Raw genomic sequence first — 16,806 nt, 5'->3', positions numbered from 1 at the left:
TCAAGATAAAAAGCTTCTACACAGCAAAGGAAACAATCAATACAACTAAAAGGCAGCCTATGGAATGGGAGAAGATATTTGCAAACAACACATCTGATAAAGGGTTAGTATCCAAAATCTAGAAACAACTTCTCAAACTCAACATCCAAAAAACAAATAACCCAGTTAAGAAATGGGCAGAAGACATATACACTTTTCCAAAGAAGACATCCAGATGGCTAACAGACACATGAGAAGACACTGAACATTGCTCATCATCAGGGAAATACAAATCAAAACCACGATGAGATACCCCACCTCATACCTGTCAGAATGGCTAAAATCAACAACACAAGAAACAACAGGTATTGGCAAAGATGCAGAGAGAGGGGAACCCTCTTGCCTTGTTGGTAGGAATGCAAACTGGTACAGCCACTCTGAAAAACAGTATGGAGAGTCCTCAAGAGACTAAAAATAGAACTACCCTATGATCCAGCAATTGAACTATTAGGTGTTTACCCAAAGGATACAAAAATACAGATTCAAACAGGTACATGGACCCCATTGTTTATAGCATTATTGACAATTGCCAAACTATGGAGAGAGCCCAAATGTTCATTGACTGATGAATGGATAAAGAAGTGGGTGTGTGTGTGTGTGTGTGTGTGTGTGTGTACACATGTGTGTGCATACACACACGTTATGTTTTCAGTATACACACATACACACACACACAATGGAATATTACACAGCCATCAAAAAGAATAAAATCTTGCCATTTGCAATGATGCAGCTGGAGCTAGAATGTATTATGCTAAATGAAATAAGTCAACCAGAAAAAGACAAATACCATATGATTTCACATATATGTGGAATTTAAGAAACAGAACAGATGAACCTATGGAAAGGGGGATGGAGAGAAGAGGGAAACAAACCACAAGAGACTCAATGATAGGGAACAAACAGAGGTTTGATGGAGTAAGGGGGTGGGGGATGGGTTAGATGGGTGATGGGTATTAAGGAGGGCATTTGTGATGAGCACTGAGTGTTGTGTGTAAGTGATGAATGAATCACTGAAGTCTACTCCTGACACCAATATTTCACTGTATGTTAACTAAAATTTAAATAAATTTTTAAAAAGTGTTATTAAGTCCTTACTTTTGGGGTGGTTTGTTCAACAGCATAAGCTAACTGATACACTTGATTATGTCAGAAGCAGATTTGCTTTCCACCTGAAATACACACACACATACACACACACACACACACACACACACACACACACAATTTGCTCTGGAATGCTCACCATAGAGTTCTTTCCACTATAAGCCACTTACAATGTATCAATGTCTTAGGTTGAATTTGTTCACTGAACACTTGCACAATTGTTAGATTATCTTGGTTTATTAGGGTAAGCTAAATGCTGAATACCCAAAATGCAAAGCCTCAATCCCAAAAGAATTAATTTTTCATTCACAGAACAATCTAGAGTGGTTCCAGACTGAAGGAGGGAGGTCTGTTCCATGTAGGTATTCATGGACCAAAGCTGACAGCAGCTCTGTCATCTTCACCATGTTTCCAAGGTCATCCTGGGCATTGCCATTCCAGTTGTGCAGAACAGAGAAAGAACAGAGGAACAAACATGGAAGGTTATGGCCAGCCCAAATGGGTCTATACCATATTCACACACATTCCACTGGCATGAATTCAGTTACATAAATACATATAACTGTTAGTGAGACTGGGGATAGAAGGAAAGAATGGACTCTTGGTGGACAGCAGCAGTCTCTACCATACTTGTGTGGCATGTAGAGTTTAGAAATTATGACCTCAGAGTTAGGAATCCAAGAAAGAACCAGGAATTCTGCATTGATGGAGTTCACAAGAAAGAAGAGACAGAAAACCAGGCAGATTCATTATGGACAGAAGAATCACAGTAACTCCTACTCTGTCTTTTCCCAGGTGGAGGCGGGGCCAGGTAGGGGTAGTAAGACTCTGTTCTAAACATTAAATAGCTCAAGAGGGAGGTTGGAAAGCAACCTCTGACGATCTGATTGGTTTTCAGAAAAGGCCACTAATGTCAAGGCTGACTGTCAACAGGGCTTCCATTCCAGCTGGGATCCTGTCTCTGAACAGAGGCAAGGAAGTACTCTGAGCACTTATAAGTAGGTTTGAGCCAGACTTCATTCCTCTTTGCCCATTTACTCATGTTAAATATGTTTGGAAAGAGGAAACAGGCCCATAAAAGTGTCATAACCCAGATCTCTTCCAATAGAGAGGATATTTTCTAATATGGAGGGCCACTACTCACAGAAAAATAATCAGTGACATAAGTTATATAAGTCTTCCTCGTAATTAGGGGTGTTGCAAGAAAGACAGTCAAATGTTCTATTTGATTCTTAGATTAAGAGTAAAAAATACAAATGGTATATATTTAGAAAAGTATGTGCTGCAGTTTGATTTTAATGCTAAATAAGACAGACAACAAGTGTTTATAAAGATAGAAAATCAAAAGACAGACAAAAACAAGGGTAAGAGGAAACAGGGGGAGAGAAACAGAATAAGACTCTCAGTAATACACTCAGAGACATACCCTGAGCAGCCACAAACACACTCACATGTATGTAAAACAGTTTTCAAAACTGATGTCAACATTGTGTGACCTTTTAAGATACTGTCACCACAAACATTTAAAGCTCCATTGTATTTTCCCAACTATAGGCATAAATGAAATTGTCTTTTCATACCAGCCAGTTAAATTGATGGAATTAAATCATGGGATAGAAAAATCCAACAATGAAGTTCTATTTTCTTTTTCTAGGTAGCAATAGTATTTACCACAAAGTGAAGGATTAATGTAGGAAGCACCAAGCATCCAGGAAAGGAAATAGAAAGGATATATAAACCGTGAAACTCAAAGAAGAAAATAAGCCATTTTTGGTTTCCCTAGAATACTCGTTCTGGCTCATTGAAGAGTACACCGTTTCCTTCCTACTCCTTGATAACACAGTAGCACTTCATTTAGGTTTTTTAAATATTTTTTTAAACAAACATTTCTTGAGTAACCTCTATAATGTAAACACTGTTAGGCACTAGAGCTACAGAATGACTGAAATATGACCCCTTTTACAAGGACTCGCATTTTAGGGGGATAGGCAGAGAAACAAATATTATACCATTGGTGCCAAGTAGAAGTATGCACAAGATATGGTGCTGCAATCTCTCAGAGAAAATATGTAAGTATCCACAACCCAACTAGAGTGTCATCATCTGCAGCTGTTTCCATAATTGTTCCTTCTAAATGGCCTGCCCAGGTGTCATGTGACTCAAAGGACACATGTCTCCAACCATGTTTGTTAACAATTACCTAGTGCTATGTAACTAATCATTCCCAAACTTGGTGACCTAAAATTTATTTGTTCGTAATTCTATAATTTGGGCTGGGCTCAGCTGGGTAGATTGTCTCTGTCTGCTCCATGAGTTCTCTGGGTTCATTCATGTATTTTCAGCCGGTTGGCAAACTGAGACCAGAGAATCCAAGATGGTTCTACTCACAGCTCTGGCACCTCACCTATGACAGCTCATAGTCATTTATCCACCAGGGAATATTCCTCCCCAGCTCCTCTCATCCTTAAAAAGGCAAGCCTAAGTTTCTTTACATGACAACCACAAGAGTATTAAAGCTGACTCTGTCCCAGAACTTGTACAATGTTTCTTCCACCAAGTATTACTGGCCCAACAAGTCATTAGACCAGCCCAGGTTCAATTCAGGGAGGTGTGATTTACTGGAACCACTTTGTAACAATTTAATACAATGTTTTTGTGACCAAAAGTTTTCATTGCATCATAAGGAACAAAATATTCTAACCCCAACTTCTAAAGTGTCAAAGTATTCTCTTAAACAGGCAAATGTCCATCCCCTTTGATTTCTCGCTGTTAGGTTAAGCAAGATCTTGATAATGTATTTTTAACAAATGCTCCAAAGCTCTACTGAATGGTCCTTCTGCATAAGAACATCAATGGTAGAAATCTAAAGTAGAAAATGGTTTATCACGAGTTTAAAGATTCCTGTTCAGAACCACTTATGGAGTCGCAAAGACCACAGTCTAAGTTCCACTTCCTGACAATCATTTGGGGACAGTGGAACATGAAATACTCATCTCTCAGTGTCTCCTAAAGCTCTTTTTATCTCTGAGATGGTTGTTCACAAACCACAGAGGAAGACATGCCTCTGAAATGGTTGTCTTCCTGCAGAGACAGCAGGTGTCAGGACCTTTTAAATAACAGGAAAAGCTTAATTAGAAAAGCAGAATCCTGCCCCAGCCCCCTTCAGATGCACTATGTTTACAGTAAGGCTCAGGTATTTGAATAGTACACACACCACACTAGTTAACTCTGGTAAAAATGGTTTGCAGGCTGCCCTTTGAAAACACTGCCTTACAGCAATGGGGTTTTCACACTGGCCTTTAAGAGGCAATTCTCCAGTTTACTCTGTCCCACAAAGGTGTTGCTCTTAGAATTTAGCAAAACACATACCCCAGCTTCTTTTTTCACATTCAGTGGAGAACATGAGTTGCACAACTAGAAAAATTCACAGAGCCAATTTGTGTGAATTACCAGCTCTTTCTCAACTCTTAGCTATTCACAATAGTATCAAACTGCCTCCTTGAGGCAGATATTAAAACTGAAGACATAATTTAACAGACTGAAACAGCTTTGTAAGCAAGGACTTTACTGGTCATAACCTTCCTCTTAAACATGTCCTCCATATACAAGATTCATCTGAAGAATCCAGGAATCTCCACAGTATGCACTATAAGCACAAGCACTCAAAAGCAATGCCCAGGCTGGAAGCAAACTTAACCCTAGAATTTGTTTCTATGGTGCCTGAAAGCCCAGTCACTCAAGGCAATGTCCCCATTAGAGAGATCCGGCATCCACTGGCCACTGAGGTAGACCACCATTCTCTAAGGTTCTGGGCTCTGCTCTATGGACAGCTGTAAATAATTCTTTGGGGGAAAAAAAGGGAATTCTCTCATCTGTTGGGAAAACATTCAAAGATGCAGTGTACTTCACTACACAAAATGTGGAAGTACAGTTAAGAAAATATAAATAAATACTTTTTTATTATAAATTAAAGGGATAGGTTTCTTTTCTCCACTTTCTTGAATAATATTAATGACTCACTGGTCACAAAACTGAGGTTGATGCTTTTCTTCATTTGAGATTTTCAAGAGAAAAGTTAAAGAGGCAATAAAACCAACTTGGAAAGCATATGAATGAAGTGCCATGTAACCCCAGGGCAGGGTGACAAATCACACATGCTCTTTTCAGCTCTTTGATTCTAGGATTCTTCTGGATGTTCCAAAGAAACAGAAAGGACTGAAGTTTTAAGTCATATTCCTAGAAAAGAACTGCCAAAAGTTTCTTTTTATTCCCTATTCTGAAGAGAGCAAGGATGAAATGACCATTCATTCGTCCACTCAATAAGCATTTCGGAGCACCATAGTCAAGATAGGATGATTAAGAGTCTAATTAAAAGCCTATCCATTTCTGAAGCATCCAGCTAGAATTATCAGTATCTTGAATCTATTTTGCTTTCTCTTAAGTGTTCTGGTTGTATATTGTCTAATAACAACCCAAAACTAGAGTGGCTTAAAACAAAAACAGTCATTTATCTTGCTCATAAATCTAGTTAGGATAGAGCTCTCATGGAGTAGAGATGGTTCATCTCGGCTCCATGCAGCTTCAGCGGGGGAGGTTCATCTGGAGCTGGAAGACTGACTTCCAAGATGATACACTCACCTGTGTGCTAAGTTGATGCTGGCTATCATCTGGGAGCTCCACCCGGGCTGTCATCTGGGACTTTGGTTCTTCTTCACAGGGGCCTCTTCATGGGATACTTGGACTTCCTCATAACATAGCAGCTGTATCTCAAGACTGAATATTCAAAGAGGTCTGGGTCTACATTCTTTTTGATTAGGCAACCCAGGAGTAACAGCCCAACTCAAGGGGTGAGCAATTAGATTCCATCTCTCAAAAGGAGTAGTAGCAAAGAATCCGACTCCCCTTTATTCTACCATAACAAGATTAAGTCTCACAAAGTCTTGCTCACAGTTTTTTCCTCAATAGTTTTAATGAAAGCTTCTTTTATATGTGCCTGTAGAAAGAATGAACCTCTTAAGATTCCCTCAGAGGAAAAGTATCCAGAAGGGTACTGTGTAATTGCCCTAGCAGCCTACTAGAAGTAATAGGAACTCTAACAAAGTAAAACACAAACTTACTTTGAGATTAACATTTTTCTCTTATGTTAGCACACACTCTTTCATTAGTAAATATGGTAGACACAATTGTTTCCCAAATTCATTTCACTTTCCTCTTCTGAGCAAGCCATTTTGTTCAAAATCACCTTCTCTAAACAGCCATGTTGCTTCAGAAAGATGTACATCCCCAGCACCAGGCAGTGGATTAGGTTTGGTTTAAGTCCATTATCTCAATTTCATTACCCTTTCCAATAAATGGTTAGGCCTGTGACATACTCCTAGCCAATGACAAGTGAGAGGGAATCTCTCAGAATGTTTCAGAGAGGGGTTTGTTTGTTTTTTACCAATAGAAGACACGGGAAAAAATAGTTTCTCTTTTGTTGTGTCTGAATAGGATGTTCAGAACTGCCACAGCCACTTTGCAGCCATGAGAAGGACGAGTCTAACGATGGACCTTTCGGTGTCTTTCCATGTTTCTGAGTATCTCCTATGCTTCATTTTAGATACAGAATGTATAGACATTTAGACTGATTTGTTTTTAACCCTCAGGACAATGACAGAATCTCAGTGTAAGAAGCTGTGTTAAATGGTTAGCATAATCAATTTCTATGGAACTATACAATTAGAGACATCCATGAAAATTGGAAAGGCTAATATATAACAGAGCCTCGTTTTTCATGGATTCTATATTTATGAATTCGTCTACTCACTACAATTTGTAACCCCAATATCAATATTCATCCTGCTTTCCCACTCCTACATGCACAGAGTAGGGGGAGATTTTGAGCTGCCTGACACACACGTCCCCAGCTGAGGTCAAACAGTAGGACACCCTGCCTTCTTGTTTCAGACTTCAGACTATATAGAAGTATCCTTTTTCATGGTATATTTCGTGTCACAATTTTTGTTTTGTACCTTTTTGATGATTTCAGTGTTAAAAACTGCGCCATAGTACTGAAGTTCTATCTACTCCTCCTAAGCACAAGAAAGCTATGCTATGATAAACACTACAGAGAAAGTACATCTTAGATAAGCTTCACTCCATCATGAATTCTAGTGCTGTGGCCAAGAGTTCAGGGTTAACGAATCAACAATATAATAAAGTATATTTAAATAGAAGCGCACAAAAAACAAGGTTATATACTAACCACTGAAGAAAATGTGACCAGAGGCTCACAGTCTAAGCCTGTATTTCTTCTAGGAACAGTTCAGTATTTGTTAATTCAGTGTTTACAGAATCTTTTAGAACAACACTACCATGCATAATGTAAATTGACTAGGTTTCCTATTATTTGCTTCTTTCTTGCACAAAAAGTATAATGTTCAGGGGGCAGAAAGTCTGGAAAATGAGTACCATCAATCTCCGTGAATCCTTCTCTTACAAAATCCAATGACTTCACAGTTCTGAATCCAGCCTGCCTGGAGCCCTCCAGCAGCCTGGCATCATAACCAGATGACCTGAGGTAGTTCACCTCCACATTCCAACCGTTGTCAGCAAATCACAGCAGGCTACAATGAAAGGCTCACACTCTGTAGTCAGAGAGGGACATTAGAGGAAAGTTTTCCCAAAAGCAGATGTTCCCACAAAACATCTATTTTCAACTTGGACCTGATTATTCTGCCAGGTTTCCTCACTTGAGGTGATGGAACATTCATTTGTTAAAGTGGTACTTTGATCTGGGGTCTCCTCCAAATCTGTATCAGACAAGAAGAAAATGCTCTTTCCAACACAAGCATTTGAGCCCAGCCTGCCAGGGAAAGCCAGCTTCCTTCTGAGTCAGGCTCTAGCTCACTTTCCAGAAAGAGCCTGGCTGCATGTTTCCCAATCCCTCATGTGTCATCTTCCCTGGGTGGTAAGATATTTCTGTCACCCACTGGTGAAGTCAAGACCACTGAATCCTACAGAAACCTGGCCAACACAGGCCACTTCCATAACTGCAAAACTCAGCCAATGCAGGAGACCTCCAAGGTTAGTTCCTGCATCCAACTGAAGGCCATGACCAAGGGAGTTACAGCACTCTCCACTGCATGCAAAAGGGGATTTAGATACATCACAGCTAGTCCTTATTGACTACCCCACACTTGTCCCAGAGGTAGCCTGTACTCCTGGCTGACATCTTCTTCCCTGAAAAGCCAAACTCCTCAAATAATTTGTTCCCACCTAATGTCTCCCTCTTTCCCCACTCTCCAAGTTGTCTTCAATCTCTACTATGCCACCTAAAATTTACAAAAGTTTTCAATCACTTCCTATCAGTTGGGCTTTTTCAGTCTTAGCATTCAAGCAGTCTTAGCAGCATTTGACACTGCTGAAAGACACCCCCTTGCCCGCTCCTCAAAGTACTGTCTTTCCTTTGCTCCCAAACTTCTGTTTCTCTTATCCCACTCCATCCCAGGCACTGTGACTCACTCATCATCTTCAGTCTGCTCTTGGATTCCTTGAAAACCTGGAGTGAGGCCATCTTCCTTCCTTACTCTATACCCACTCCCAAAAGGGCCTCATCCCACATGCAGCTTCACTTACCATTTGTAAACAAGACCCAAATTTATAGAAGCAGCCCAGATTTCTTTGAGTTTCAGACTTCTTTATAATAGTAACAGTGACCAACATCAATATAGTACTATTTCTGTGCCAGGCACCAATCTAAGTTCTTCATACATGCTGGGATGCATGGGTGGCTCAGTCGACTCTTGATTTTGGCTGAGGTCATGATCTCACAGTTTGTGAGTTCATACCTCGCATCAGGCTCTGCACTGATGGTGTGAGGCCTGCTTGGGATTCTGTCTCACCTTCTCTCTGCCCCTCCCCCTGCTTGTACACTCACATTCACACATATAAAATAAATAGGCTTAAAGAATAAGTTCTTTATGCATGCTAAACTCCTTTGGGCCTCAAAGGAACCTTATAAGGTAGATACTGTTATTATAATCCCCATTTTACAGATGAAGAAACCAGGGAGCACAGAAAGATTAAGAAACTTTTCCAAGGTCACACAGCTGATAAGAGTCAATCAGGGTCCACAGACCATGCTTTTAACCACTACAACACCACCTTTCAATGTGCTTACTAAAAATCTCTATTTGAATATCTTATAGAAAATAGGAACCGAAGTCCTAATATTTATCTCCAAATTTGATCTTCCTCCAGTATTCCCTGTCTTAGAGAATGGTCGCCACCACCCCAACAGCCATTCTGCTGTTCCCTTACCTGCCTGTCCCAACAGCTCCCAAATCCTATCCAATCCACCTCAAACATATTTCTCATATCTAACTTCTCCCCAACGGTAGTATCTTGCCTGGGCTTTTGCAAGAGCTTCCTTCTGTATGCACCCAGGGCTGCCTCCAGAACTTTCTCCCATGACAGATAAGGCAACTTTTTAAAACTCAGACCTGCCTATGTCAGTCACATCATACACAGTTTCCCATTGCCCATGGAGGAAAGTTCGGAATCTTTCCCAGGCCTACCAAGCCCTGTAGATGGAGCCTGCTTTCCTCTCTTGCGCCCTCTTGCCCCTTTCCTCCTTACTCCACAAAGTCCCCTTTCAGTTTCTCACACGTGCACCTTCTTCTTCCCAATGGTCTTATTCCCCCTGTGTGAGCACCCTCCCCTTCCCCACTCCCACCACCCGCAACCTCACTTGATCTAACTTTTGCTCATACTTCAGGATATCTTTCAGAGTTCAGCAAGCCTTTCCGGACACGTCACATTCCTGTAACACACTTTCCAAACATGGTGCTTCTCCTTTGTAGCACATCACACAACCGTCAATAAATAATTTTGTCATAAGCTATTTAACATGTCTCCCTCAGAATATCCATGATGACTGAGGCACTTCCTGTCCTTGTCACTATGTCCACAGAACCCATCAGTGTCCTGAGAAGGTTCTCAAATGTTTTTATTTCCCACCCCCATTTGCCACCCCCCAGGGATAGAGTCATATTAGAAGCAGCTTAAAAGCCAGGTTGAGAAATTGGCACTTTTTCATCAGACAATGAGAACTATGGCAGTGTTTTAGGCAGGGAAGTGGTAGGAATAAAGTGCCATACTAGGAAATTAACCTGACAGCACAGTAGAGAGTGAACTGCATTACACAGACGAGCAGTTGGTCCAGTCATGGTAGATCAGAGCCCGGGCTGGCAGAGTGGTATAGAAAATGGAAATAAACAAGGGGGCAGAGTCAAGAGATGCTGCAAAGTAAAAATCTGTAGGATGTGGTAACTCAAGTTATGGACTACTCGTAAACCGGTCAGTTTATTTCTGCTACCTAGCAGAATGGGGCTCTGTACTAGATGTCTATGATGTAGTCATGTGCTCATAGAAGACTAGAATGTAGGGAGTCAATAGGAAAGACTGTAGGAAGGGTGCCCAAATTCCCACCCTTGTACCCTGAGAAAATGCAGATAAATAAGACAATTACATTTGCAATAAGTAAATATGAATTAAGACAAGGGCAGATAACTAATACAATTACAACTCACTCCACCTTATCTAGTATCCAAAAGACTCATCTGTTGTTGCTTAAAGCAGGTCAACCTGGATGGTAGTAATAAAAAGCCTTTCTGCTTTGGCCATGCTCTGTTTTCATCACAAACAACCATTCTTTACATCTGAAACTGAAGTTTCATAACCTTGTTATCATATTTTAAAACATCAACTTCCTCTTATGAAACAAAACTTTGTAAAATAGGGCAAAAGCATTCCAAGTGTTCTCTGATAATAGACAGAGACAGGCATTATCAAATAATCTGGCTGCATTTACAAATGTATAAAAATATTTAAAGGCACTAATCTGAGTGCTTCTACCTTAAAGGCCATTATTTACTTCTAACATTAAAGAGCTTTCCATCATCCACACATAATAAAGAAATGGAAATTCTGAATAGCCCCACAAATGAGATGCCTCTCTATCTCTTAGGTTTTGAGGCTTTTGTCTCTCCCTAAAGATAACCAGAAAATTTAAACTAACTTTCAGGAATGGCTTGGCCCTAAGTGAGATATATGTAAGTATATAAAATGTCAGACTGCATTTCTCAATCCTGGCCTTTTGTACTGAACTTCTAGTTCATGGGAATAAAATGGCACTCAACACCACTACGCTCTGCATAAGTATTTTGGGTGCATCATATGACTTCTCAGCCAACAAAAAGCTTGTCTGAATCAAAATGCTTTGGAAATTTCTTAAAAATGTAACACTCTGCAAATCTATACATAAACTCACAGCTCCTCCCCATTTACCAGCAAGGCTGCAAATGGATTGAAAAAGGCAAATCAGAACCGTGGGCTAAAATGTGCCCCCATTAACCAGTTGTAGAGCACTGGCTTTTCCAAGCCTCCATGTGCTGACCAGCATTCCATGTTTGTGTTAGTGTCCCTCTTATCTTAAAAATCATGATTTATCTGGACAAACTTTTAATAAGGTCAGTGGTTATGTCAACAAAAGAATAGTATTTGGTCTTGAAATAGAATGAGAAGGACTCTAAGCAAAGTGCAATTAACGACAAAGCAATAATCCATTCAAACCAAGAGGAAATGGCTTGAATGAAAACAAATGACTTGAATTTTTAAAAAATAAACTATTTTTAAGTTATACAAATGCAATTTCCCATTTTTGTTTACTTTGGTTGTATTATTTTTCTATTTACATATAAGCCAACCAGAGCCTGATGGCTGATTTCATCACAGAAAAGAACAGCAGAGGGGTGCCAAATTTCTTGGTACCTGCCACAATAGAAATTGTTCCCATGCGTGCTCACTGGGCAGAGCCTATGCAACTACTGGAGATCACTGTGATACAGGACTTCTTTCCTTATACAGCACTAATTTCATCTTTGCAACAAGCCTGTAAAATCAGTACTCCTGGGCCCACTTCACACATAAGCAAACTGGGACAGGTTGGGCAGTCAGAAAGATTATCAGCTAGCACAAGGATGATAGGTCACATAAACTCTGGTCATTTGACTCTAGGTCCATTCCCCACATACACTGCTATTTGATAAACACAGATCAAAATTTCTGGAATCTCTGGTACATGCCCAGGGCCAACCCAAGATTCTTTAAACCCCATGTTAGTCCAACAACTGTACACCTTTCAACCCAGTGGGTAGAATCAAGCCTGAAATAAACAGCTCCACCTATTAACCTTTAGAAAAAAGACTCAAGAGGAGCACCTGGATGCCTCAGTCAGTTAGGTGTCTGACTCTTGATTTCAGCTCAGATCATGATCTCAATTTGTGAGATCGAACCCCACATTAGACTCTGCATTGACAGCATGGAGCCTACTTGGGATTCTCTCCTTCCCTCTCTCCCTCTCTCTCTGACCCTCCCCTGCTTGAACTCTCTCTCAAAATAAACATTTAAAAAAGACTCAGGGCACCTGGATGGCTCAGTCAGGTAAGTGCTCAACTCCAGCTCAGGTCATGAGCTCACAGTTCATGGGTTCAAGCACCACATCTGGCTCTGTGCTGACAGGGCAGAGCCTAGACCCTGCTTCGAGTTTTGTCTCCTTCTCTCCCTGTCCCTCCCCGGCTCACCCCTCTCAAACATTTTTTTAAAAAACATGTTTTTAAAGACTCAAGACAAAATATCTAGATTTCCTTCTATCAACTAACCACTGACCACATGCATTGAGTATTTCAATACCTGTAATTGACACACACACACACACACACACACACATCATTTCCCCTCTTGACTTGTCTGTAGCGGGCAATCATGTTCAAAACTAGCTGTGGCCAGAACTAAAGGAGGCAGTAGAGTCAAGTGAACAATGCTGAGCTGCCTCATCTGGGTGACCATTCCCAGCACCCCATTATTTGCAGCACCAAGTTGAACCCATAAAAATCTTATGTCCAGACTTGTTCTGCCACACCAGTAAGCCTCTTCCTTCCATCAAAGGACTGAAACAAATACTATCTACTGTTTATTCATTTACTTCATTTAACAAATATTGAATATGGAAAATCAACGGTGCGTCAGGCATTCTGATACATAAACACAGTCTTACTGCTCAAAACCGAAGTGTGGAGCTTAGAAAACAATGTTTTGAAGTGTGTTAAGAGGTACAGTAAAGAAGAATAGTGTCTATGGACAGTCTATAGACTTAGAGATCAGAGAAGGTTTCCTGAGGGAAGGCATATATGAGCAAAACTATTATGGATAGAAGGGAGTTAGCTAAAGGAAAAGCCTACTATGTGCTGGGAATTTTCTGTCTTCTCTTTTAGTCTTTTAATAACTTTCTAAGGTTATCATCACCATATGACAGATGGGAAAACAGGTTCTCATGATTCTTATAAGGGCCACCTAGTCTCAGAATTCAAATGCAGTTCTGCAAACCCCAAAGCCCATGTGTCATTACTCTCACTACTCTGCAAACAAAACACCTTCCCACAGGTCCTGTAGGAGCCATGAATGGGCATCAGTGTCAGTCTAAGACCCCCTTCCTTTGTGTTATTAGTCTTCTGAAAGATGCGCAGAAAAGGTTCTCATGCCAACTGCTGTTTGGGCTGCTATCTCAGGCACCACAACAGTGGTGCTGGGTCAGAACTAGGGATTGATTTGGGGGGGTGGGAGGGGCTCTATTGGGAATGTGCCCTTCCTGAACCACAGCGGGGGGCCCTGGGTTCTGCAGCAGGCTGCATTCACAGCACCAGTGATTGATACACCCACAAACCTCTCCATGACTTCATCTGTCAAAGCTACACATTCATTTGTATCAAAATTACATCATTTTATAGAGCTTGGTCAGCTGTCTTCTTCCCCAAACTTGTTACCTATAGACACTGGGAGGTTTTCACCAAACTCACCCACTGGCAGAAGAGAATTTGAATCCACCAGGGATATTCAGAAGAAAGAACCACAGGCCCGGATAAGATTATGGGGATGGATTACCTAGATAAAACTGTAGTGTACATTCCTACATCAACTACTTTGACTTAGTGGGAAAACCCATCTGAGTGTGCAAGTTCTGGTGCGTTGGTTCAAAGAACAGTCTTATCACCTTTCTGCTGTACCTTCACTGGAAGATCTAACTTTGGTGAATGAGAATCTTGCAAGACTCCAGAGTTCTCATTCTCAAAGTAATTTCTCATTAGCAAGATGCAGGCATTGTAGGCAATTTGCTAGATCTAAAACTTAGTCCCTATAACAGCCCCTATAAATCCTAGATGCCAGCTTGCTCTCTCCTGCTGCTTTCTCTTAATTGCAGACTGTCTCAAACAGATCAGTTAATTGGGAATTCTGGTGAATTATGTTCCATGTGGTTGAAGTGTCTTTGAACCGAGGTTAATTTTATGTTCATTGAGACCTCCTAGGTGCTGGCACCATTTATGTGCAGCAGAGGACCTCCTCTTCAAGAGCAATTACTCACAGTCACAGACAAATATGGTCATTTCACTGACAAGTCTCGCTCTAGTCTAGGCATCAGTCATGGGAGGAAATCCTCCCTTGCAAGTCTGTCTTCACTATCAGAGCAATGGCACTGTTCTCGGTCTTCCTCTTCCTCCCTTTCCTACTCTCTCTCCTCATAGCTCCACGTGACCTCATGCTGCTTCTGGCTGCCCACAACCTCCTTCCCAAGGTACTCCTCCTGGGGAGAAAAGGTCTCCCCAAAGTGGTATCTTCCCAGGGGATTTCTGTGTCCTCCAAGCCAGTACCCCATCCCATTCCCTGTTCTATTTCCCCTCAAAGAGATCACCTCAGGTAGACTGAAAGCAGTTTTAATCTTTTAAAAATGATTAATATAATAATTACTAAGATGAGTGAAATAAATGATACTGAAACATCAGTAGATTTAACTCCTCTGGAAGGGGTCTCCATTTTAAGACTTTATCAACCTAGGCTAAATGGGGAGACACAAAGTTAAGTGGGGACAATCTGTCAATAGTCTTCCTCTGTGACAAAACTTCAGGAGAACCTTGATCAGCACTATACTCTGACACTTCCAGTCCACCATTGGTCTTTGCTTTAACAAACAGTAACCTCCAGAGGATGGAATTTTCTCCCATGCTCAGGCAAGAATTAGCTAGGTGTCATCCTGAAACACAGAGGAGTGATGAGAATTTTGTCTCTCTGCATCATCTATTAAATCTTTACTGAAGGAGTCATTTATTAAATCTTTACTAAATGTCTGTCATGCTGAGTATAAAGGCTTCAGAAGGTCTCCATCAAACTCATGATTTTATGTTCTGGATACAGACATATATACAAAAATATATACAAATAAGGAAAGCATGGCATGAAAGATGCTCCTCTTACTAGAGCCACACATGGGAGATTTACAGAAGACTAATATTCTCTCAGTTACATTGGGAGCAGGAAAAGGGGAGAGTATGAAGTTGTGGGAGGGCAAGGCCAGGAGTTCTGTCCAAGTGCAGAACACTCAGCCCTTACCCACAGCCAGGCTCCTAACTTTCCTACCATTTGAAAAGAGGTTCTAGGGACACAGCCAAATAGTCTACCCTGAAAAGATCAGGGAAGAATTAAAATCAATTGTCCAGACAACTCACAGGGCTGACAGACTGAATGAAGTAACATGGTGTAGTAAACAATGGGGGGGGGGGTGGGGGACTGGCATGGGTGTGCATATTGGTTTAATTACTAATTGCTAGGTGATTTGAGGCAATTAAATTCTCAGAATTTGGTTTCCTTGTCCATAAAATGATAAAATATACATTTCATAAGGTTGTCTTAAATATGCAATTATAGAGGTAGTATATGTGAAGGACCCAGCACCCCAGAAAAAAAAAAAAAAATCTTACAGCGCCCTTACTTCCCGATTTCCTCTCCAGGCCCATATACCTGTGTGAAGAAACTAATCCCAATCACAGCAGAATGAAACAACTTCCGGAACCCATGGGCAGGGGAATGACTCAGTCAGGTAAGCGTCAATCATAACAGAATTGAAACAACTCCCGGGACCCTTGTGGGGGCTCAGTTGGGTGAGCGTCAGACTTGATTTCAGCTCAGGTCATGATCTCATAGTTCGTGAGATGGAACCCTACGTCCAGTTCTGTGCTGACAACATCGAGCCTGCTGGGGATTCTCTCCCTCTCTTTCTCTACCCCCCCCCCCCACCACTCTTCCATTCACATGCCCTCACGTGCTTGCTCCCTCTCTAAATAAAATAAACAAACAAACAAACAAAAAAGAGGGGCGCCTGGGTGGTTCAGTCAGTTAAGCGTCCGACTTCAGCTCAGATCATGATCTCATGGTCTGTGAGTTTGAACCTCGTGTCGGGCTCTGTTCTGACGGCCCAGAACCTGGAGCCTGGAGCCTGCCTCAGATGTGGTGTCTCCCTCTCTCTCTGCCCCTCCCCTGGCCATACTGTCTCTCTCAAAAATAAATAAAATCGTTAAAAAATAAAATTAAAATTAAAAATATTTTAAAACAAACTCCCAGCATTCAGATCTGTGGTCTCAGAAAAGCAATGGAGAAGTACACATAAGGGTAGGTCTTATTAGACAGAAGAGGCCAAAGTGTGCCAGAAATATACCCAAAGGCCACAGGCATGCTATTTTGCAATGACCCTGAACATAGTCTTTAGCTCCCATATCCACCCTTTTTCTGATC

General features: G+C 41.1%; 1 long non-coding RNA gene across 1 annotated transcript; it reads left to right on the top strand.

The window, feature by feature from the left end:
• Window positions 1-1,848: 1,848 nt before the first annotated feature.
• On the top strand, window positions 1,849-16,342 carry LOC131494917 (uncharacterized). Its single transcript, XR_009253642.1, has 3 exons — window positions 1,849-1,957; window positions 16,026-16,114; window positions 16,199-16,342. It is a non-coding gene; the product is annotated as an uncharacterized LOC131494917 (long non-coding RNA).
• Window positions 16,343-16,806: the final 464 nt, after the last annotated feature.

This window comes from Neofelis nebulosa, chromosome 14 (genome assembly GCF_028018385.1).
Source record: "Neofelis nebulosa isolate mNeoNeb1 chromosome 14, mNeoNeb1.pri, whole genome shotgun sequence".
Classification (NCBI taxonomy): Eukaryota; Metazoa; Chordata; class Mammalia; order Carnivora; family Felidae; genus Neofelis; species Neofelis nebulosa.
This window is presented reverse-complemented; position numbering and strand designations above follow the sequence as displayed.